Genomic DNA, 24,188 nt, shown 5'->3' with positions numbered 1-24,188 from the left:
AATCACTGTCAAATGCACAGTCAGATGTCTGAAGTACACACAAACTCACACGGACTCACACACACATGCACTTCCCCATTGAATTTTCTTACTTACCTACCGTACCTGGGTTACACAAACCAGTGTGCCACTGGCCTTTAGTTCTTCCCAGAGAGAAAATAAATTATATGAGAAAAAATTTTAAAGTCTCGTGACCTCATTTTTTAAATTTTGTCTGTTTTCTGACAGAGAAGGAAGGGGAAACTTTGTGGTACCGTAAATCCATGTCTGATGCGGACCTGACAAGCTACCAGTATGTATGACCATGTCATTATAGGAAAATATGTAAACATCACCTGATGAGCTTTGAGCTGATGAAAATAGAAATGTTTTCATTAGTAAATACCGTGTTAAATTGCACCCAATACCACAGAGGAGTAAACAGCCAACACTAATAGTGTCATTTTTTTTTTCAAAATACCTAGATTACAGCTTAAATTACAGTTTTGTCTCACATTGGCTTATCTTTGTATTATATTTTACTTAGCAATTATCAAATGATTTATCAAAACTGGCATATGCTAATTTTCTGTTGGTCAACTGATTAATTACTAAATGTGGTCACCCACTCAGGGCGGCCTGACTTTGAATCATAGGCAAACCTCAAATGTTCCTCTATACTTGCACCTGCACAACCTCAAGTCAGCGGCGTCGTTTGTGTATACTGTTCTACACAGTTATTGTGCTTAACAAACCCCCTGATGTCCGTCTGTCCGTCCGTCTGTCTGTCTGTCTCTGCAGCCCTATTCACAGTATACACACAGAGAAGCACACACATGCAGACACACACACACTCACACACAACACACACAAACACAGCACAATGATACAATTTGCTGTACTAAAGCCAAGTCCAGGGATAGCCTGAGGACAGGGAACAGTTGGCTGCCACATTTGGCTGGTTCCAGACTGTTAGTCAGATATGGGCTCCAGTGTACAGTGGGAATAGTCTTTTAAATGATACCTACCCCACCGCATGTGTCTGTGGGCCGACATGTTTGTCCAATGTATGCATATGCGTAAGAAATACAGATAACTATACATATTTATAAATATGCATATGTGCATGTAAAGGATTGTGTGTGTTTGCTAGTGTGTGTGTGTGTGTGTGTGTGTGTGTGTGTGTGTGTGTGTATGTGCATGTGCACACATGCATTTGCTTGGGTCATTATGTGACAAGTTTTTCCTGAACATAAGCAAGCTGTCCTGTCCAACTGGTCCATTACGCCTGCTAGTGAAAATGCGCGTGTGTACTCATGCAGACTTAATTTCCTGATTCTCACATCCTCTTTCGCGACATCTTTTTTTTTGGGGGAGGGCGATAGATCTGTTAGGCATTTCAAAGCAAATGAAAATGTGTGTTAATGTTGACTGCTTTGCAACGACCACTATCATTAGTGAAACCTCTAATGTGTTGTTAAAACATTCTTAGGACCACGGCATGCGCACGTCGCCACATTATTACCTTGCTTCATTTGAATATTTTGTTACTATGCACAGCCAGCATTGTGTTGGTGCATCACCACAGTGGTTTGCTTTACTTCTATCATCTGTTTGTTGAACTTCTCACCCCTATTTATCTTTGGTCACCGTCACATTGTCTGCTCATTTGTACCGTTACAATATGGCTAAACCCTACATTTTATTTTGGTGTCACTTCACACTTTATTTCTACCCCCGTCATAGCTCCCTTTGAATTGGAGTACTCACTATTAAGCAATTTGCATGTTCCACCGTTTGATAACAATACAGGTTCATATTTAACTTGAATGAAACGTTTGAAACATTTCTCTATTTTGAGTCTATCATGTCTCTTTGTTAGGATTTTTTAATGCTCTTTATTGTGCAGTACTGTAAGAGGAAGGCACTTAATTGTCCCATTTAGAAAGCTTGACCTTGCTGGAATCTAATTAATTAGTGTGGTATGAAGGTTAATTAGTAACGAAGGATGTCCATGCATCATAAAGCCCCTTGTCTTAACCCACGGTGGCAGTCAGGCAGAAAAACAGTCATCAGTCATCGCCTTAGTGAGCAAAATATCTAAAGTGATACTCACACATTTACATCGCTAAGTTCTTTTCAGTCCAGCTCTGACCCCTTCTGCCAGGGAAGGCAAGAAATAAAAATCTACCAGGTGGGATTCTGTGTTGGAATGATCAATAAGTTAATGGTATGCCCCGTTGTATTTGATTGATGAGGTTTGTGATGCACCATGGGAGAGTTGCAGTCATCTTCACTGCATTAAGCAACATGGTGAATGTAGAATGGAGCAGTAAAAGATTTTAACATTTCTAGCATCATTAGAGAAAACAGTCAATTGATCTAAAACTTAAACTATTGAAAACACTGGGGAAAAAATAGGACCCTGAACCACATTTTTACATAAAAGTCTTGTTTTTACCTGATCTCAGAAAATATTTTTGAAAGAAAAATGCCTGAAAAGTATGATTATTTGCTTTCACACAACAATTTATTTGACTGAAGAGCAAAAGTTAGAATATGTTGCAATTAGAATATTGCATTTGTTGAGTTCTGCAGCTCACTGGTAGCATCGTACCAATGTAACCTCTGGAAATCAGTTGGGTTACTTAGTAATGTTCATAACCCCCGACCAACCACAGTTATTTCTACACGACATGATGTGTAAATAAGCTTCTGAACTGGATTGTTTTTAATGACAAAAGTGGGGATTTCATGGCTTGCTACCCATGGATTTTAAATCATAAGTGAACTTCATGGGTGGTGGTGGTTATGAAGGGCTGTGCTGATAGATCCTAACCACAGGGGGCTATTCACAAAGCCATAATTGATTGTCAAGTAGTGAGGAAACGATTGTGTTGTGGGCAGGACTCCAACGTCTTCCTATGAAATCAATGTCAATTAGGTTTAAAAATGCAGAACCATTACTAAACTAAAATGTACATGGGGTTAACAAAACAATCGCAACATAATGAATCCCCATTTTACTGGAATAAAAATATATTTTACGTGGGTAATAAAGTCTGGGTATGCAGTATTGTTATGTAATACACATGGTCACATTGTAGCAGGGATATTTGATTTCCCAAGTTTTTGCAATAGCATTTTTTTTTTAATGAAATGGATAACAAAGCCAAAATTCATTTTTACTTGTATTACAAAACACAGTTGATTACAATCATACATTTCCTGTCTGCCAAAGGGAAGTTGACCCAGAAATCCCACTTATGACAAGATTTATTACCTTTTTGTGTTTTTTCAACTGTAGTGCAGTTCATTCATTCTGTGGGTTTGGCAACAGAGAAGACCAGAGTCATGCAATAAAACTGAGCTTTAATGTAAAAATAATTACCATTCTGTTTTTCTCTATTTAAGCTTCTTCACTACGGACAAACTAAATTGATTGAGATGCACATTGCTTTTGTGAAATAAATGTTTCTTTTTATTTTGAACCAAAAAATGTGTTTGCGCAATTCCATTTATAGTCCTAGTTTTTCTTTTCTTTAGTTTTTTTTCCAATATAAATGCTTTTTCCCTCCTTCTTTTTCTCATCTCCAGTCAAGCTCTCCCAGGGCTTTTCTAACTCCAGGGCCTTGTTATGTTCAGTTAGGACTTAAAGGCAGCCGTTTGTATGCCCTTACATCCCGCGGGGAACCGTCCTCAAAAGCCACTACCTCAAGCTTTTCCTATGATTCTGCAATCAAAACCTTGGGAGACGCTCGAGTCGAGGTGGCTCTGAAGCTGCTGAGATGTGCAGTTTCACATCCATCTGTGGAGTGGTAATTGACAGGAAAGGTAGGTGAGAGGAAAGCGGAAGGAAGGGAGCCTTTTATTACTGTCACAGGTGTAGGATTGCCCGCCTGTCGCTGAGTCTGCATAGTGGGTCTGTGATTGTGGCAATTCAGCTCAGGGAATTGGAGATTCCGGGGCATGTGGATGGATTGCCTGTCTGTCACGGCACCTGCACTGTACATAGTGGAGCATTGATTGGGACATTTGAAATAACACAAAATGATTTAGAGTGGGATGACGAGGACAATTTATCAAGTGGAAAAACTGAACATTTGGTGCTGTTTGTGTAGATTGTCCATTTTTTTTCTTCTGATGTTGTTGTAGTATTGAAAGCTGTACACAAATAGCGTACTACGGATTAAAGAGGCTTGTTTTTATACCCGAGATGCTCTTGACGTTTTTAATGCCGCTAAGAATAAATTTAAATTGCAGTATTAAAAAAACTTTACAAGCAAATAGTTCAGCAGTTCCCATGTCCTTATTGAATTATTCAGTCTGATAAAGCTGGGGGAAAATTAATGATATTTAGTTTTTTAATGATGCCACATCCCTATCCAATCATATGCCTTTGCTTTCCCCTTGATGATGTATTAAAGCCACACTTGTTGACACAGCAAATTTAGTTTCCTAAAACACTCTCCTCCTCCTCTTCTGAAAACATTATCCTCCCCTCCTCTCTGTGAAATAGCAGTCAAGGGAAAATGACTGTAATAAAAACTTTAAGGCTTCCAATTTAAGTACTCATATAAGAATAATGACGAGAAGAAATTCTACCTTTTATGTAAGTCTGTGCGCTGTCTCATTTTCCTTCTTTAGCAGTTCAAGTCAGACTTAGAGAAAATACAGAAGTAAACTTTGGATACAGGACATGCGAATGGTCTATTCATTAGGACTCCTAATGAATAGACCACTCCTAATTTAGGAGTAAAAAGTATCTATCAGTCCAAATCTAGGTAGAAAAAGAGCGTGCAGGGAACCAGACCTCAGCCGAGGCTGAGCAATCGCCATCTCCATCTGACTTAGATAAATTTATAAAAATCCATGCAAACCAGTCCATAACTTTTTGAGGAATCCTGCTAACAAAGCATCAGATAGACAAACAAACCGAACCAATCAAATACTTGCAAGCACCATGCAAGCTTTCAGAACCGATACTAAAGGAAAACACAGTTAATTCATTACTTTAGCATAATCGCAAACTCTTGTAAATCTAAAAGCGCTCATAGCGATTACTTCCATGCCTCCCAAGAATCATGCAAAACCATTTAGCTTAGGGTGAACTCATGCAAGGAAAGTTTTTTTTTTAAAGATTTGTGATGGCATAATGACAGAAAAATACAATGTATGGTAGAATAAACCATTTGAACCAAAAAAATATGGTGTCTCAGTACATTCATAACATTCTGACAATCCAACAGTGTCAATACACCCTCAAAACTTTATGTCCATTTTCAGGTCAATAGTATTAGTTTAAATATTGATATAATACTTATTAATATTTAATAATTTATATGAAAAGTCCCCTTTAAAGTAGCCTACCAGAAGCTCTAGGCCAGCTGTATGAACTCAACATTATACTTACATTGTTAATTCATGGCATAATGAGCCTACAAAGTTTAGAGACGTTACAGTTTGATTACTATCTACGATCCACATTGGCCAGTATTATTTTACAGTATGTGTGTATTTTTAGTTTGTAAGAGTACAAAATAAAACAAGATTTCAGGTTCAGGTGCAAGCTGAAGTAGTTATAAGCCAGCGTGTCGAGTCAAAAATTACGTATGCCCGCGTGTGTGTGCACTTATGTACACTTTAGTTTTTTGTCTGCCACCATGCATACCTGTGTGTGTGTGTGTGTGTGTGTGTGTGTGTGTGTGTGTGTGTGTGTGTGTGTGTGTGTGTGTGTGTGTGTGTGTGTGTGTGTGTGTGTGTGTGTGTGTGTGTGTGTGTGTGTGTGTGTGTGTGTGTGTGTGTGTGTGTGTGTGTGTGTGTGTGTGTGTGTGTGTGTGTGTGTGTGAGAGAGAGAGAGTGGGCGAGATAGAAAGGGAGAGAGGGGGAGAAGAGAGGGAGATTATGTGTCGATGGAAAGCAGAGGTAAGCCGAGAAATTGCAGAGGACTTGCAAGTCTTGCATGGCAATGAGAAAAGGGACACTAATTCTTTCATTTGATGTTCTGTAATTATGGTGTCCATGGCCTAGTCTGGCACACTATCCAGATTTATGTTCTCCTTTGCCGTGTGTGTGTGTGTGGGTGTGCGCGTGTGTGTGTGTCTGTGTGTGTGTGTGTGTGTGTGTGTGTGTGTGTGAGAGAGAGAGAGAGAGAATAATAAAAGAAAGAAGAGATAAAGCAAGACAGAGAGCAGAGAATGGAGAGCTAACAGACAACGGGAGGCAGGGGCGGGGAGTGTGGGGGGGAGTGGGAGTGAGCTAGAGCCAGAAATTTAAAGAGTGTTATAAAACAGTCTCCTGTCTTAAATCACAGACCTTGCCCCAGCGGAGTTAGGCTGTGATTACTATGATATAAGATGTTGGCTGAATACATTTACATGTTCTCAATGACAAATTCACCTTGTTGGGGCGAAAGCCATTGCGATTCTAGTGGCATGAGGAAATGTACATGCACTACATCTGTTTTCATTGTTATAATTTTTGTGCTCCTGCTGATCAAAGCTTTTGGTCGCATCATGTGGAGATTATTAGATTTATTGGCAGGCTTACATTCAATGACTTACAAACCTTAACCAGTTATATCAAACCATTCATCTTAATCCTTTTAATGTATATCTCTGAGGATGGAAAAAAAAAAAAGGCCATTGAAGGCCATCATGAAATCATTCGTAAACCACATGGGATTTTCAACCAGTAATGTCACTTTGCTAATGGCATTTAGCTGTATTGATTTTCTATGAAAACATGATACAGTATATCAGTTTGACTGTGGTATTGACTATCTTTTCCATATTGACAAAATCAGTAAGTTTCATTATTGATAGCACAGTAAACACGTTTTTTTTTCTAACTTTTAAATGGATCCAGGGTTTGCCTTTTGAAATTTGATGAATGCAGCAAGAGATTGTCAGAGTCGGCCGCGTTCACACCAACGGGAACATTTCTGGAACATTCTGTGACATCTGGGAAGCATCATGCAGGAGGCATTCCACCACAGATAACTCTGCTGCTTTTGTTTTACAGTCATCGACATGCCTGCTTTGCTGGCTTTGAATATCCCAGAGATAACCCAGCTGTATTCTTGCATGAGCTCGCTTGGACATTTTCCAGAAAAATTTCACAGGGGGCTTAGCAATAAAAGGTCTGCAGCAACAATTGTGGACGTTTGCATTCTCATATACATGCATATCCGTAAAATATCTGGATAATATCTGGACTTTAGCGCAGAATGTCTGGAAGCAGCTATCGACCGTCAAGCAAATACTAGAGATGCAATGTTTGCACGGACAGAAAGGGAACAGACTTAACGTTCATAAAATACAGACAGAGAATAATAAATGCACAAAAGTGGAAAAAAATGCATCCAAATTTGACCAAAGCTCAAGTCGCTCTAAAGTCGCTGTTGTCCCCGAAGGTTGTTTGGTTAATGTCGTCGATGGGTCAGACTAACTCAGTGACCTGTGAAGGTGTCTCTTCACACAGAGTTCCCCGCTCACCAAGGGCAGCAGCTTGCAGGTCTCTGCTGTGCTACGTCTAACATGCTGTGCGGTCTCAGAAGCGGGCGTTGCCGCTTGTTTTCTCCCAGAATGCACTGGTTGTAGTTGACTTGAGGGAATGGAGGAGCAGCCCTCCAGCTCAGTGTCGATCATCTTGATGGCTGTTCCTCGAGACCGTCTTCTTTGTTTTCGGCACTGTAACCTCTCATCAGACTTTTTTTTCCCAGTAACGTTCCATCATTTATGTGAGAATATTGTATTTTATGGTTGAGGTTCATGGCAAAACATCCCCATAGAAGAAATCCATGATGAATTACATAAGAAATTCTTTTCAGAAATATTCACCCCCCCAAAATATCCCATGTCTGTTCACGACCTATAGTATTTTGCACTGACTTAATTAATAACCCTCCAAGGAATACATCACTTTGAATTTTCTATATTCTGTGTTGACTCTTTCTCATTCTCTGTATTTCCTGCCGTCCATTAGGCTCACTTTCGTGTTACTATGGTAACAAATTTCAATCGTAAAAGCTGTCCTTTGATGTCCTTAATGACTGGGGGACATTATGGGCTGTTTGTTGATATTGTAACCTACCTCCCAGGTGACCTGCGGGACTTTTTAACCCCTTTTAAAGATGATTTATTGCAAACGGGCATTCTTTTTAATTATTTCTGCAGCTAGGTGTCCGACAGATTTGTAAAGCCATTACTGAAAATCAATACTCGGCTTTTAGGTGATGAATTAATTAATGAAGTGTGAAGTTTACCCTGAGCGAGGGCTCATTGATGAAGAGAGAAAGCGACACGGAGAAGGAGAGGGAGGAAGAAAGAAGGAGTTGTGGTTGAGGTGACTCCTTAATGATTCCGTATCAGTTGGTTTGGAGCATTTTAGCACTCCGTTAATTGCACTTAATTTGTGTTTTGATTGAAATAATTTCAGGGCAGGTCTGGGAAACAAACATTTCTCTGCTGGAGACGGGTGAGTAATTTCCCCCTCATGCCTTTGGCAGCCAATCTCCCAGACTGGCTAAATGGATCATTATCCAAGGACCGATTCAACTGAAAGACTTTAGACTTTGAAGCTCAACTTTTTTTTTTTTCTTTCTCCCACCCTTTGTTTTCTTCATTTTGATCTGCGCACTTTGCTTCTGCTGTTTCTCTGAACCCTAAGCCCGAACGTTAGCGGTTCCTTGACAATCTGGTAATGAATACCATCTCGTTCTGCACACTCTTTAACCATCTTGACTTCAAATTAGCATCTAAGCCATGGTTCCAGAGCTTTAACAACGGTTTGAAAACTGTGATTTATTCATTCACACAGCTTTGCCACTGTAGGGTGATGGAGCGAACACAATAGTTAACTCGGTAACTGGTATAAAAGATAGACTCTTGTTACAGTATAACAAATTACGCCATTTCTTTACTTTCTATTATGTTGTATACTTGTGTGTATAATCAGGATGAAGAGAAATGTAATGTGCACCTGTGGGACAGAGCAAGTGAGATATGTTGGGATTATATATACATATTTTTTTAAATTATTATTTCCACGTATGCAAAACATTTAACAATATGTCTCATTCCATCCTATGTCTAAATTAAACAGCCCTCTGGGTCGAAATTATTACTTTTCTCAGAATGCACTACATTGCAACTAATAGTCCCCATTATTCATGGCACTACAGCAGAGGTCACTGCCATGGGGTTTACTTTTTTTCTTTCTTTTTTTTTTACCTCTCTAAATTGGAAGTCAAGAGAAAATGAATCGAGACACCCACACATGGAATGAGCTATAGGTTTGACATTGAGTTGTCCTCAAACTGCAAAGTGAAAAAATAGTTTCATATATGTCATGTGGACTGTTGGAGCTTGTGCTGGAGGTCAGCATAGGTGTTGATGTCACCAGGGAATTTGGGTTGAAATAGTAAGAGGTTGTCATTTTATTTTTATCCTTCTGTACTTCTATGTTCTTTTTTTAATAAATTTAACGTAGTGCATCGGGAACATTAAATGATAGACAGCTTTTATTAAATATTCGAAAAACTGGTTAAATCAGTTCAACACCATTTATACCGGAATGTGCTACACATGAGATATTTAAAAAATATGAAGGTGTGTTTGGAACAGAAGAATTTTTCTATATATATATATATATATATATATATATATATATATATATATATATATAAAAATAAAGAACTCAAACTAAAGCTGATCAGCAGATAAGAAATGCTTTTGCACCAGCTTTCTCCTACAATCTGATATTCCTGACGTTCCCCAGAAAAGCTTTACAAAGAAATTATTCACCTCAAGCAATATACTGACCACCCAATCCAGAGCAAGTCTTCAATTTACCACAACAGTTGCCAAGAGCAAGTTATTTCTGATAACACATACATCTGATAAATTGGCGATTTTAACGACCAGCCGTTGAGTTAAGGTGATGGGTTGAGGCCTGGAACTGTTTATCACCTTGCAAGTTCAAGGTCTGGCTTTTTGAAAATCAAGACATTTTGCCACAAGATTGAAAAATCCTCTTTAGCTGATACACACTTTGTTGAGCTTGACCTTTTCATCTTCCAGACAGGAATATTATGTTATTACAGAGATGGACAGAGTCAGTTTGCTGACTCCCTGGTCCATGAAAATACTTCCAAAAGATAAGGGTTCTCAGTGCAGATGCATTTCTATTGTATGATTTCAAACATCTCCAAATATCACTTTTAAAATTTGGTATATTTTAATAAAAATTGCACACAGTGTGGACAATCACATCTAAACAAAAATTCAAAAAGTATCCAGTCAATTACATACATTTTAAACCTACAAACAAAGCACATTATAGGGTCATTGTATTCATACTTTACACACAGAGACACATATACACTAATGCACACACTAACATAACACAATGCATAAGCATGCCATGTTGCCATTTAAAAAAAAAATACATTCAGATGCTAAATGCATTGCTCATACCAAACTATCTACCATCAATTAGATTCCCATCCACATTTCCTGCCCTCAATATTGCGCACAGTTGCCCGTTTCATTATTTTTTCTAATTACAGGCAAATGGTGGAGTCTGATAGGATTTTATGTCTTTCACTACCACTATTGTCTGTCAGGCAAGATGGATTCCCCCTTGGATTGAGCAATATATCAGCTCTGCATGTCCATATATTGTCTTAAGCATGAGGTAATGTAGCACTGATCCATCCAGATACTCTGTAATATCCGCATGTTAATTTATGGGCCATTCAGGAAATTCAACATGGTATTTCCTGTTTATAGGCCTCTCAGTCCACTCAGTATTTTATGTTATGTTTTTATTGCATATTTAGTAAATTAAGGTTCAGGGTTTAGTAAATTGAGATGACTATACTTCAAAACAGATTTGTGGTCATGTGCTTCTGCCCCCCCCCCCCCCCCCCCCCCCCCCCCACAAAGGATTTTACAAGCAAGAGAAACATTAAACGTATAATTTTACCTTCTAAATATTATCACATTCAATTCAGGGGATGTCTCTTTTACAGGGATAACACAGGATGTGAACAACCCTTTCAAAGGATAGGATTAGACAACAACAAAAACAAGCTATAAAGAATGAAATGTATGTAAAAATGTATTTTTTCCAGCTGCAATGTTATGGGCCAACGCGTGAAAATACCTTATTTTTTTATGCTTCAACCACATGTGCATTTCACGCTTATATACTTCTTTTCACAGCACCTTGATTTGACAATATCCTGGCACTGCTCAGCAGAGGGATTTAAAGACCTGAATGAATCAGTTAAGGAAGTGAATGTGCTCTCGAATAAAATCTGTCACAAATCAAATAAGAAAGATTAATGCTGAGAGGTGTGAAGTGTACCATAAAATGTCAGAGAGTGAAAGACCATTTAAAGTGGGATGTCTTTCACTGCAATACATATTTTCTGGAGAGATACAGTGTAATTTCAAGGTACTCTAAGTCAGCAGAGGCAAGGGAGGCTATTAAAGTTCATGAAGCAAAGGCTCACTGACAATGGTTTAGTTTCCAAACAGTAAAATCTTAAGAATGCCTTCCCAAAATGAGTGCTGAATGCAATTTAATGGTATTTTTGAAAACCTCACAGTACATTAGACTGCAGTCGCTCCCAACCACTGATCTGCTTTCAACTGTGATGTAGATTTTGAGGAATGAGAGAACCTGTTAATGTCAATGATGGTGGTACAGTAGGTCTACCTAGCTGCGTTGACCTTAAATTCTCACCCACTTTGTGTCGAATACGTAAATGGAAATGTAAACTATGCAAAATCAACAAATAAGTAAAATATGAAACTACACTCATATATCACACGGTATCCCTTTATTTGATAATTCTGATTTCCTACAGATGATTAATAGCATTCTGGTATTCCCCAAAAAAAGTAGCCTGGTTATGGTACAGTTCATCAGTGGAAGTACTACTTTTGATGCATAGGATAAACAAAATAATTACATTGTCAGTGTGATTTGATGATCCAATCAATTTGAAATCTACTAGATATACTAGAAACTCTGCTAAAAGCAACCATGTCTCATAGTAAAAACATATCTACACGACTAGACTGCAACACCAAATTCGTTTATGTATTTGGATTTAACCTTATTTAACCTTAACCTATTGCTTTGAGAAACTACAAATAACCGTAAAAAGGTAAAGTGGAAATTGCGCTGTAAGATCAGATGTTTTGGCAAAAACAATTAATCTGTCAACATTTTGCTCATGTTCGGTGTCAACATATTTGGGACTTGACAAATAAGTAATTTAACAAACTATCTCCATAATGTTAGAAAACATAATCAGGTCCCAATTAAGTTGTGTATAAAATGTATGTGGTGTTTGCAATTTAGTCATGTAGACAGGTTGTAATGATAAATAAAAAAATTGTTGGTTCTGACCTGGAACATCAACACTATTTATCAGTAACTGTAATTTCAAATCCAAGATGCACAACTGCAAACAATGGTAACTGTACCATAGGTATCCATCTTTGGAGAACCATGGAGGGGGCCTGACTGAGAGGCTGTGCACTGCAACCATGCACCGATTGGACGGTATTTCTTGCTTTATCATCAATTTGACTCTGATTGGGACCATAAACTCCTCAGGAAAATGTTTACTGATGTTATGAGAAGTAGTTTTCTCAAAGACTTCTATTGAAACAATTTTTTTTGCAACCAGTGGAGTCGTCCTCTGCTGGTCATTTGAGATAATACAGGCACTGGCTTCACCTTCAGGATTGATACGGTCTATGATTACAATGAAAAAGGCAGTTCTTTATTCACTTACAGTTTTTTGGTGTTGATATCCCCCCCATTCCTATATAAATGATGTTGGTATGTCCTGTCCATCAAACCTTTCGAAAAAAGATAGAGTAAAGGTAAAGAACCAGAAGGGCAGGTGGGTAGATGGATGGATGGATGGATGGATGGATTGATTGACGGACAGATAGATAGACGAGGGCAAAATGACAACGGGAAAGAAAAGCAAGTGGGGCAGTGGAGGAGGAGGGATGAAACCAGATCAAACTGACCAAGTGAGATCCTTCCCTGGGTTATTCCCTGGTTTAATATCAGCTCAGATTCTAATATATATTTATGAAGCTCTCCTCTGCACACTGACATGCTAGTTACCGCAGCAGCAGGTGTTCGGTCGATGTAGTATGCCGCTCCTCGGTCCCAGACAAACACAATGGAACACTGGGATAAGGCCTCGCATATAACCTCAGGACACACACATACACACTTGTCTCTCAAGCAAGCACTTCCTGGAGGTTGACGAGCTGCACTTCTGGTGCTTCCAAGGTCAAAAAGAAGTCCGTGTCTCATTACGATCTACAGGTGCTTGTGGAATTCCAGCGCTAGTGTGTGTGTGTGTGTGTGTGTGTGTGTTTGTTGTTATGTGCAGTGCGTTAGTATGTTTTCGAGGTGTTGTTTTATGTGTTGGAATGGAAATAAGCCCTCTGAGTATGGCTAAAGGGCTCTCACCAGCTCTCAAAGATAGATAGAATCTTAACAAGCATGAGAGCAGGATGGATGAGAGTGAGTCTCCCTGTGTCTGTGTGTGCGTGTGCACGTGTGCGTGCGTGTGCGTTTGTCCTCTGGCTACAACATTTTTCCGACTTCTCTTGCATCAAATCACAAAGGTGATTCCCTTGATTTTCTGACTTGTGGCGTGGCTGTTGGTGAGCTGAGGAAGCTCTCCGATCAAATATTTACCAGTATATATCCTGGCTCATATCACAGAGACTGTTATTTTATGTTCTTGGCAAAAGTGCAAAACTTGCACAGTACACGGGCAGTGTGATTCTGAAGAATGAAATTTAATGGGTTTCTTTCTTGGTCCATGTCCCATCCTTCCACCAAGTTTCGTGGAAATCAGTTCAGAGTTTTTTGCATTAAAAAGAACAAACGTAAAAAAAAATGAAAGAATAAATGAACCGACGGAGTAGGGCAAAACCATAACCTCTTTAGTGGCGGTAACCACATAAAAAGGCCCTTACTAATGACATTTTTGGGCCTGGAAATATGTGATATAGGCAACTCTATATTCCAAGTTCACAGTGCTACACAGCACATTTATTGTTTTTTGCACAGAAGCGCACAACAGGATAGTAATCCCACATTCAATGTTGTCACCCAAAGTGAATTTGCAAGAGGAATGGAGCCCATACAACTCAGTGCACTCTGATGTTCACTGAAGTGGCACAACACAATCTGGATGGGTGAAATGATGATGATGAAGATGATGGGGGAAGGGCGTGTGCGGTGGGGAAGTGGAGGAGAGAGCCGATACCCAGGATGTATTCACCCTTCATTTGACAGGTAAACTCTCACCACCTTACAAGAAAGTAGGAACGTACTGCAAGACATGAAGTGATTTCAGCACGCACAGAAAAGGAGGACAGCATTTATTTTTTTTTATTCTGCTGCTCCACAAATGTCTTGCTACAGTGCTTGTTGGAATTGTGTTATATTTCCCTTGTGCATCAGCTCAATTTCACATTTTTTAGAACTGTACTCTGTGTGTGTGTGCTTGTGTGTGTATGTGTGTGTGTGTGTGTGAGTGAGAGAGAGAGAGACAAAATCCTCACTGGTGGTGAAGTGTGGCGTGATGGCCTGATGGCAGAGTATTGGTGGTTCATTGCACAGTGAAATAGCAGGGCCAAATGACAGCCAGTATTCCAGTTCGGGGGGGTGTGCAGCTGCTGACGCGTTCTCACACTTTATTGTAGATGTATGGCCTTTCACAGTCAATGACCCACTCCTTGGATCTAGGGTTTTGTTTTTTTCTCTTTTAAGTGTGATACACATATTGTGCATCAAGTATACACATAGAGGATCGAGGGATTTACTATAAGTTTTACAATGGTTGGGCTCTTTTACGTCTTTATTTGACAGCGGCAATACAGACAAGTAATGCGGGGGAAGAGAGGGCACAAATGATGTGCAGCAAACGGGCCTGTCTGGCAGTCAAACCACGGACTTGCTGCTCCGGGCATTTGTGGCCATTTGTATGCACCCCTGAATATGTGGCTATTGTGTCGCTACAGATAAAGGTAAACTTGCTATTGCTTGACATATTTAACATAATAGAGTTGGGAAGCCAGTTTACACAGGTTTACCCCTTTGAGTTTTTTTTTTACAGAGTAAACGGTACTCAACCTCTCATGCACTATGAGTGACTAATAATGTGTGTATTATACTCACAAATATACAAATGCATGTGCAAACAAACACACACACATTAACATTAATATCAGTATCCCATTTGTTTACTATGTGTCCATATCTTGTGACTATGTGTTTTTACTTACAGTTCTGTGTGTAAAGTTTGTGTAACTGATATGCTAAGGCGGGTAAGAAGGGAATATTCTACCAGTGGGGTCAAACAGTAAAAACTTATGGTTTGTTTATTGGGCAGCAATTTGCATAGATGTAACGTGATACAGTTGTATTCATAGATTCAGGTATTGGTTTGTTGGCCTACTGTATATCGTACATCAGCAGAGATAGCATGGACGAAACATGAACCAATTATCAATGCAAAAGCACGTGCTGCAAACAAATAGACCAATGCGGGGCGTGTACACACAACACAACCAAGTACAGAAGGGCTCTGCAAGTAACACAGATGGCAACGGGAGTGTTTCCAGGAGACGCCAGATAAACAGTGAACCCAGCGGGGACACATTGTTGTTCAATGCCTTGTGACTTACAACTTCGCTCAACGCCGCTGACGAGTATCCGACTTCAGCTTCAACTTCAAAAGTCACGCATCATTTCTCCACTGTGCCGCGCCCATGCAAGAGAATGGTCCGGCTTCAGCCATTAACATTCTGCTACAGGGGGGAAAAAAAACAAAACGCACTGGTTTGTGTGTATTTCAATAAAACAAGTCACAATCGTCTTGGGCGTTGCAAAGCCCTGGACACAGCGAGAGTGCCCCTTCAAAATGGTGTCAAGTGGGGAAACCAGGTTTTTTTTTTGGTGGAACATTTGCATGTGCAGAGGCAATCACTTTTCAATTAAAATGGCTAATTAACAGCAAACACCACCAACAACCGTGACATATGTCAACTGTATGATTGCACTATCCAAATCTCGTGTGTGTTCTTATTTTAAAGAGATTTTGAAAATAGAAACAGGCTGGAGTGGGCTGCCCTATGGCAGACTCATACCCGCAGTACACAACAAGCTTGTCCTGGCTGAGTTCATCCTTTTTTGTTGTTGCTGTGTCCTCTGCCACTGTAATATATGTAAATGTCATGCGGTGCATTTGATCAGCTATGGACAGCTTAAGCTGTTACATCTTTTGTCATCATTGTAATAACCTTACCCAATTCTCACAAATTGTCAAAATGATCACACACATTGTCACTGTGTGAAACACTGAGAATCGCCTTTTGATATACAGTAATCAGCAAACAATGCCCCCCCCCCCCCCCCCCCCCCAAAAAAAAAAAAGATTGTGAATATAAAATAATGTAAAATAGGTGTCTTCACAGACTCCCTATCTCTCTGTCCAGCTCTCTCATCAGGAATTACAGTTCTCATTCCTATTTTCAATTATTCTGGCTGAGGGCGATATGTTTTAATGATGAGCTGATTCTCTGGGTGCAGTCTCCAGCTTTGCCAGCCCGAGCACTGATGCCTTTTGCACATGTCAGGGTCGGGGCGGTGTTGTAATCTGAGGCTCATTACAGCTGGTGAGGCCAAGAGCAGGAACGGAACACAACTTCTCCCTGCAGCGCTGAATTACTTTTCCACCACCGGGTTCCCCTCTCCCTCGTTCAGTGCTTCTCTCCTTGTCTCAGCTGCTTGGCTGTTTATCTTTGATCTCTCTCTTTCCTGTCTTATTCCCCCCCCTCTCTCTGTCTCTCGCAATCTCAATATCTTGTTATCCCCCCCATCTGATTCTCCATTTGTATCTGTATCTCTTTCTCCCTTCCTTCTTTCTCGGCACTCCTTGGGGACCCTGCAGAGTGCAGTGGGTCTGGAGTTGGAGGCTAGTTTTATTGAGTTTGCTCAGGGTCCTGGAAAGGCCTATTTACCAATAAGGTCATGATGAGGGGCATCAGGTCCAAGAACAAATCCTCAAATCCCTTTCAAACCAGCATGTGTGTGTGTTTGTCTCTTCTATATTCTCATATTTTGCCAGTGCTGGATATTAGATTCCTAGATCCTTCATAGAGAAGGGCTTATCTAACATATTGAGAGGTAAGGGTAGTTTTGACAGAACTGTGAATAACCTTGTTAAATGAACCTGAAACTGCGTCTAAAGTGCTGTACTTCTACCCTTTTCATAGTACTGAAAGCATTAATCCTTCACTGTTTAGCTCATGCAGATTTCTCTCCTTTCCACAAATTATATTGGGTTCAACATTATTATCTCAAATTAAATGTGCCTGACGTTTGTATAGTCACCTAATCATGCCATGCTAAAGGTAGAAATAGGGCGGACAGTTGTTAAGTTGCTGTGTGGAATGCTGTGTGGAATGCAGTCTTGTTCTTCATTTTGAATAAGCCTTGAATGGAGAGACCAAGTGCTCCTTAAATTATTTATGTAGCTGACAAAGAGAAAAATGGTCTTTTGCTGACTTTTAGCTTATATATTGTCATCATGGTAAACATGGTAAACACTTTAGTTTGGAGTGTTAGCATGCTAAAATTTGCTACACTAATAATTGGAATTGTAATGTTTGGAATTTGGTCATACACCTAAGTATCAGGCAAATTTGAATACTGATCTCAGCATATTGGAAATCTAGGGGCACGTGATTGTTAACAAAATTACATCAAACCTTCTAATAGTTGCAGAGGTTCTGAACCAAAAATGATAAGTCTAAGTAAAACTGAAAGTCATTGAATTTATCTTCTGGACATCATAGACATATGAAACTCATCATCCATCCATTATTTGTCAAGATAGTTCGAACTCATGTTGTCATGCTGTTTGCCTGCTGCACAAGTTAAGAGCACTGGTGCGCTCACTGTGGCTCTTGTATTTGTAGTTGTCTGTTCTCAGAACCAGACATGTCTCTCACAAAAAAAATCAACAAAAAGCTGATTTGGATTAATTACAAGTTTGTTTCAGATGATATTTCTACGCGTTAATGAAATGATCTCCTCTGAATAGCTGTATTTTAAGAGGCCGCTCCTTCATTTTCCGTGACGAATATTTAAGGAAACTTTCCTCTGTGTCTGACAGATAGAAATATGGGATTATGTTAAAGAGGGGAACTTTTCTTGACTCCTTAGGGTATATACGGATAATTTATCCTTTACAGGGATTTGTGTCTATCAACCAAGAGTGAAATGTTATATAAGAAAAGTATATCTGGGAGGAATTTATTCAGCTGTAACTGATCCGTTTCCCTCCCTCAGTCACTTTTTTGACGTTCTTTTGATATAATAGAAGAGCTGAGGAATTGACTGGTGTGGACAGCTTTTGAATGTTTGAATGCACCGTGAACCACCATGTCAGAATAAAGATAGAAGACTTTCTTCAATATTCATGGACTAGAGAAATGATGGACTATTTGGAAATCAAAAGCTGGTTGTATAATGAAAAGAAAAAAATGTTTCTTGTTCGTAAGATGGGAGCTCATATATTCCTTGAAGTGGGAGTGTACTCTTTAAAGACATTAAAACGGGTTTTTGAGGAATATCTAATATGCCTTAACCCAGAGATTATACTGTGCTTACATTTTTTTTTCATATTTCCATTATTTTATTTTCTTAAAAGCATGAAATAGAATTCTATTTAATATTTTAATGACTTGTATATCCAGTGATGTAAGAGACACAAGGACTGTATTTTACTCTCTGTAATACCATGCCATAGTTTGAAGCAATGGGCAGAGATACTCCTTCAGCATCATGTCTCTTCTTTCAGTGTAAGGGAATATCAAATCAAAGAGCTTTCTCTAAATAACCTTTACCTTCCAAACATAATCAACATCCGTTAATCTTGTAGAGTGTTTTAAGCATGTTGCTCTCAGACAGTTGATCTGGAGGGGGTTACTGGAACTGTTGTTGTTATGGTCACACTATGTCATGCATGCGGTCTGGAGTTCATCAAGGTTATGGTCAATTTGTGGCCTGCATGTCTGAGTCAGAGCTGAGAAAGAAAGAAAAAAGTATAATGATGAATTAAATAAAAGAAGACCTTGAAGGACCATTAGCCCAGAACGGTTAGAAGAAGCATATGAGCATATGTCCCAAATGAACCAAGCAAAGGACTCGTATCAATACAAATGGGCACATTTAACTGCTGATTCTTACCCAACTGTTCTATATTGACGATCGCTTTCCTTTACAACAGTAAGGCTTTTCTGCAAAAAATCTGAGCAAGTGAATCTGACTCCTGACACCCCAACAAGTAAAGTGTAAAGATACACTTGCCTTATTTTCTAGTGGCAAAAAGTGGTAGTATTAGTAGCTTATATATGCTGTAGCTAAAGCTATATTTGTCATTTCAACAGAAATAACAGATACATATTTAATTTATACAACATATATTCTATATCAACAATATGTACACAGTTATTTTACTACGTATACTGAGCTTCCTTGAGACAAAAAAAAGTATTTGAATTTAGATGTGTTTCCATCTCATCTCGTCTTCTTTCGGGTTGTATCTTTTCCTGGGCAGCTGTATTTAGGTAATAAATATGAGCTTCGCCATATCATTGGCATATACACAATGTCAAAAGGTTGAGATTTTTGGGCCAACAAATTCAATTTGACATCCCCTGTCAATCTTTACAAAACACAGTAAAAAATTGTAGCCAAACTTTTTTTATATGAGCATGTTTATACATTGCATACATTTGATATGCTATTACTTTTGTGTTTTTGGAGGATTTGGCTATTATGCATATGTTTCTGTTTAAATGTATGTTGACATACTTGTGCATCTCTGTTTATATCAATGTCTCTACCGAAGTCTGTATGTGAAGCAGATGTTTTTTTTCTCTATTTCAAACACACCCTTAACCTTTAACCTGATCTCTCCAGTTCACTATCATTAAAGCTGAGTCGGGGGGGGGGTTGTCCAGAATTTGTCCTAATCTGACACTCAAATTGACATCCTCGTAGCTCTGGTGGCACATAGGATTCATGGAAGCAGTGCAGGACTATATGTCAACTCAACAATAATGGTTTTATTATACAATGATGCCCAAGTCTAACAGACAAGCCAAGGCATATACACCACAAAGAATATGGGAGAGATGGGGATCCTGCCTGTTTGATATATTTTGTGGTTTTGTGTTGATGGCATAGTTTCAGTTTCACTGTGTATCTATTATGCAATGCTACTACAAGCAGCTGTGCAATATAAGGACTGGAGACAAGAAAACACTAGACTTGAAGTAGTACTGAATATTAAAGCAGGGGTCAACACAAAATGAAAAATTCAGACAAACCTCAACAATGAAAAGCAATTTCTCTGTACATATACAGTAAATCGCAGGATGAACAATATGTTTTACTATTTTATTATAGTACTATGATAATACTGCATTATTATATGTAAAATAATGGTTCAAACTCAATTGAGCATGGAATATATGTTATACATGTGTGTGTGTGTGTGTGCGTGTGCATGTGTGTGCGTGCGTCAACAAAATAGTACTGAAAATGCTCTTTTAAGGTTTTGACATGACTTACTTTTGTCAGCCCAATGCTTGTAACTGTGTCCAATCCTTTTTATTTATTTAGTAATTATATGCCCTCTGTTGGCTACCTTATACCGTAGGTAGACATACTGCAGTTTCCATTTTTGATGCAACAACTCTCAGACCTTTGTGGATGTGACCCTGCAGTCCCAACAACTATCAGAATGATGCTAATATGCTAAATTGCCTTTATGACAATCACAAATGGATGCCATAATTATTATATTAGTCATAGATCAGGGTAGTGTAAATACCTAATTATTAAACAGTCTTGGTTCACTGACCCAGTCACTTGCAAAGCATCATAGACATATTGGTGTCATTTTTTGATCAATATCTCACCTTTGACAAAAATGCTAAAAGCATGGTTCAATTCCGCTTTCATCATCTGAGAAACATCTCAAGGATTAGACAATTTATTTCCATTATCCACTGTTGTCAACACCTTCATTACTATAGTCAATTGACCTGGGGAGCTTCAGTCACATCAAAGTGTACAACAAGGAATCTTAGGGGATAATGTCAGGATGCATCCCTACCAGTTGAAGCTCTGGAGAAGTTGGGTGATGCAATCAGATCACGTTTTATGACCAGTCAATGCAGAAAAACAGATATTTTTCTAAAAGGTTTGCTTACTTTTTTTCTCTCTCGACACTGTATTATGTAATAGATCCACCAGCAATGAAACATCTCATCTGCCAAACATACTGTAGGTGAGCAGATGAACCCATACCATACTCTGTATTGTTTAAATCACATATTCACCCTTTTCCACTTGTTCCTCTCAGGTAGTGATGACAATACAAATCTATAGTTTCATGTTACTACTGAATTTTTTCCAAAGAAATAATTGTAAATGTCTCTAGGTTTGGCCGATGAGGCTTATTCATTGTCCTACCTTTCCTGCATACGATGGTCTCCACTCTCCTCCTTCTCTCCATCCCTCTAGATATCACTCCCCGTTGCTTGGAGGATTGAACAAATCAAATTACTTGTCCTTCCATGCTGTTAATGTCATTAGATTTTGAAGGACAATCACGTAATACATCACGGTTATAGCTGTACCTCCAAAAAAATAATAGACATTGCTGTAATTGTTTCTATAATGCACGTTTGTAGCCATATTGGTTGCTCCGTCTCTGTGCGGCTGCATGAATAAAAATACGAAACTTTGCTGCAGGCTTTTTTTCCCACCCTGTTTCTCTATTCATTAAACTGTTAGATGAAAACATGGAGTCAATTTGTTTCAATATATATATATATATATATATATATTTCCTTTTGTTGAACCTCCTGTGAAAATAGCCATGTAATAATCTTTGGTCATCTCCAAAAAACACCTCGTAGGAGGTGTATATTTGGAAAGTTACATTTTATTGATGTGTTGCTGGAGGGCCCAACAGAGTTATGTCAAATGGGTGTCACCACTGAACCCTAACGCAGGGAACGTTCACGTTCTTCTCACGGATCAGATATGCTTCACTTATAACCAATACAACCGTCTACACCAATGGATCACAGCTGATCGGGTTTACATGCATAACCGTGTAATTTGATGCTTCAAGTCTTTTTTCTTTCAACTTTTCTTTTCAAAGAGAAACACTGGTTTTGCAACCAATGTGAAATTAAAGGTCTCTGTTGTATTGAGAATTTCACTTTTTGATTTAAAGCTGCGATGAACCCACAGAGAACTCTCAGTTCTGTAGAGCATTTCAGCATTATTTGTTTGTTTGTATTTGGCTTTGCATTTTATTGGTTATCCAGTCCATCATTTCATGTGTTTTAAATGTTATCTATTAAATAATGAATTTTAACCTGTTAATGCAATGCTGCCTGAGTAAGTGAAGCCATCCAATACTACAAATATTACCGCACACAACAGAGAAATCACAATAGAAAACAAGGTTGTTGCCATTTTCCTCACACCTGTACCATAAGAAAGGCCACTTTATACTCTATGTCAGGTGGACCACTCCCTCTGTGGCAGTGAATGGACCAGAACAAAACAGTTGTCTGGTGCTTTGAGCTCCCACCCTGTTGCTCCCACAAGCCCATATTCCACACAGCGGGCTGTGAAATCATTTTTGGTCTCCCTCGGAAGAGAGCCCCCCATGCAGAAATCCATAAATTCATGAGCATCCACCATCCACACATGAAAAGAAAGGATGTGGCGAAAACAGAGTGTGTTAGAGAGCAGAGGGAGAGAGGGAGAGAGTAAGGGAGCAGAAAAAATGAAGAGGAGAAGCAGGGTCGGTTAACAGATAGACAGACGTGGTAAAATAGGATAGAGAGACTACAGGAGAAACTGGACAGGCAGGATGAGAGGAGAGGGGAAGAGAGGAGAGGAGAGGAGACGAATGAATGCTGAACAGCAGTGCAAGTGCTTGGAGGGACCCAGCATGAGACTGGTCTGAACCCCCAACCGATTTAGCGCCGGAAGACACAGACATAGGAATATCAAAATGCTTCGGTTGCTTGCACACACACACACATGCACACACACACACACGCGCACACAAACACACACACACAAACACACTATTGTTACACACTTACACATAAACACATTAATGAATGCACACGTATGCATGCACTCTGGTTTTGATGCTCATGCATGTTCGGATACTCACACACAAACGTGTGCAACACACACACGCACACACACACACACACACACACTGCTGCTGCTCCATTCCCTCGTTCTGTTCATCCCAACTTCCCTGGGCGCTCCCAACCTGCCTGGCCTCATTGCAGCTTTCCTCTCTCGTTGCACTTATCCAGACTAAGATTTCACTGCTCATCTTATACCCACTTCTCAAACCTTAGACGTAACACTGCTGACGCTGGCGCATTGTAGGAAAGATAATGCACCAATGTCACATTGAATGTTGAATCTTACATCATATGTTGCATAGCAAATTGCCCAAAGCTTGTCATGATCTTTGGTGAAAGCTTTTCACTATTGCTGTTCTGCAGCTGATAGGTGCAATTTAAATCACAATGTGATGGTAGTGTTACATTTGAACATATAATATAATGTGTTAATACGGTGTTTGTTGACATGGAGACTTGATAAATGCTGGGACGCTTGAACAGTTTCCTGAGTTTGATTGGATTTCACCTGTAAGAAAATCAATTCGCTTGACTGGACATGATCTAGTCCGGGTGCACAATGTTTAAGAGACTCTTGGAGCAGTTAAGACTTGCCATTCAAGCAGCAACAGTCTGCAAGCACCTCATCAATCTGCCCATTGTGGAGTGTACACTACGAGGCACATGACAGCGCTCCCCAAGTTTGCAAAGTTGCCCATAGAAATGACCAAAACTGTTGCCCAAGTCTTTGGCCTGAATGCCACGCTGTGATAACACCCAGCCACATCACCTGCTCAACACCATCTGTCCAGCAAATCATAGTAGTGGATGAGCATAACGCCATAGGGATGTAAGGAGAGGGAGACAGGTCAAGGATGGATTGAACAATAAATTAAGCAAACAACA

General features: G+C 39.3%; 1 protein-coding gene across 3 annotated transcripts in view; it reads left to right on the top strand.

The window, feature by feature from the left end:
- Positions 1–24,188, top strand: part of nrsn1 (neurensin 1) — a 134,984-nt gene that overhangs the window by 60,024 nt on the left and 50,772 nt on the right. Inside the window, exon 2 of one of the 3 annotated variants that reach the window (XM_035621643.2) lies at positions 229–292. The exons of the other annotated variants lie outside the window; for them this stretch is intronic. The gene's annotated coding sequence lies outside the window, so the exon portion shown is untranslated. The remainder of the gene's footprint in view (positions 1–228; positions 293–24,188) is intronic. 3 annotated transcript variants of the gene reach the window in all.

This window comes from Scophthalmus maximus, chromosome 1 (assembly GCF_022379125.1).
Source record: "Scophthalmus maximus strain ysfricsl-2021 chromosome 1, ASM2237912v1, whole genome shotgun sequence".
In the NCBI taxonomy this organism is placed as follows: domain Eukaryota; kingdom Metazoa; phylum Chordata; class Actinopteri; order Pleuronectiformes; family Scophthalmidae; genus Scophthalmus; species Scophthalmus maximus.
Note: the sequence above shows the minus strand (reverse complement) of the source record. Positions and strands in the feature narration are given on the sequence as shown.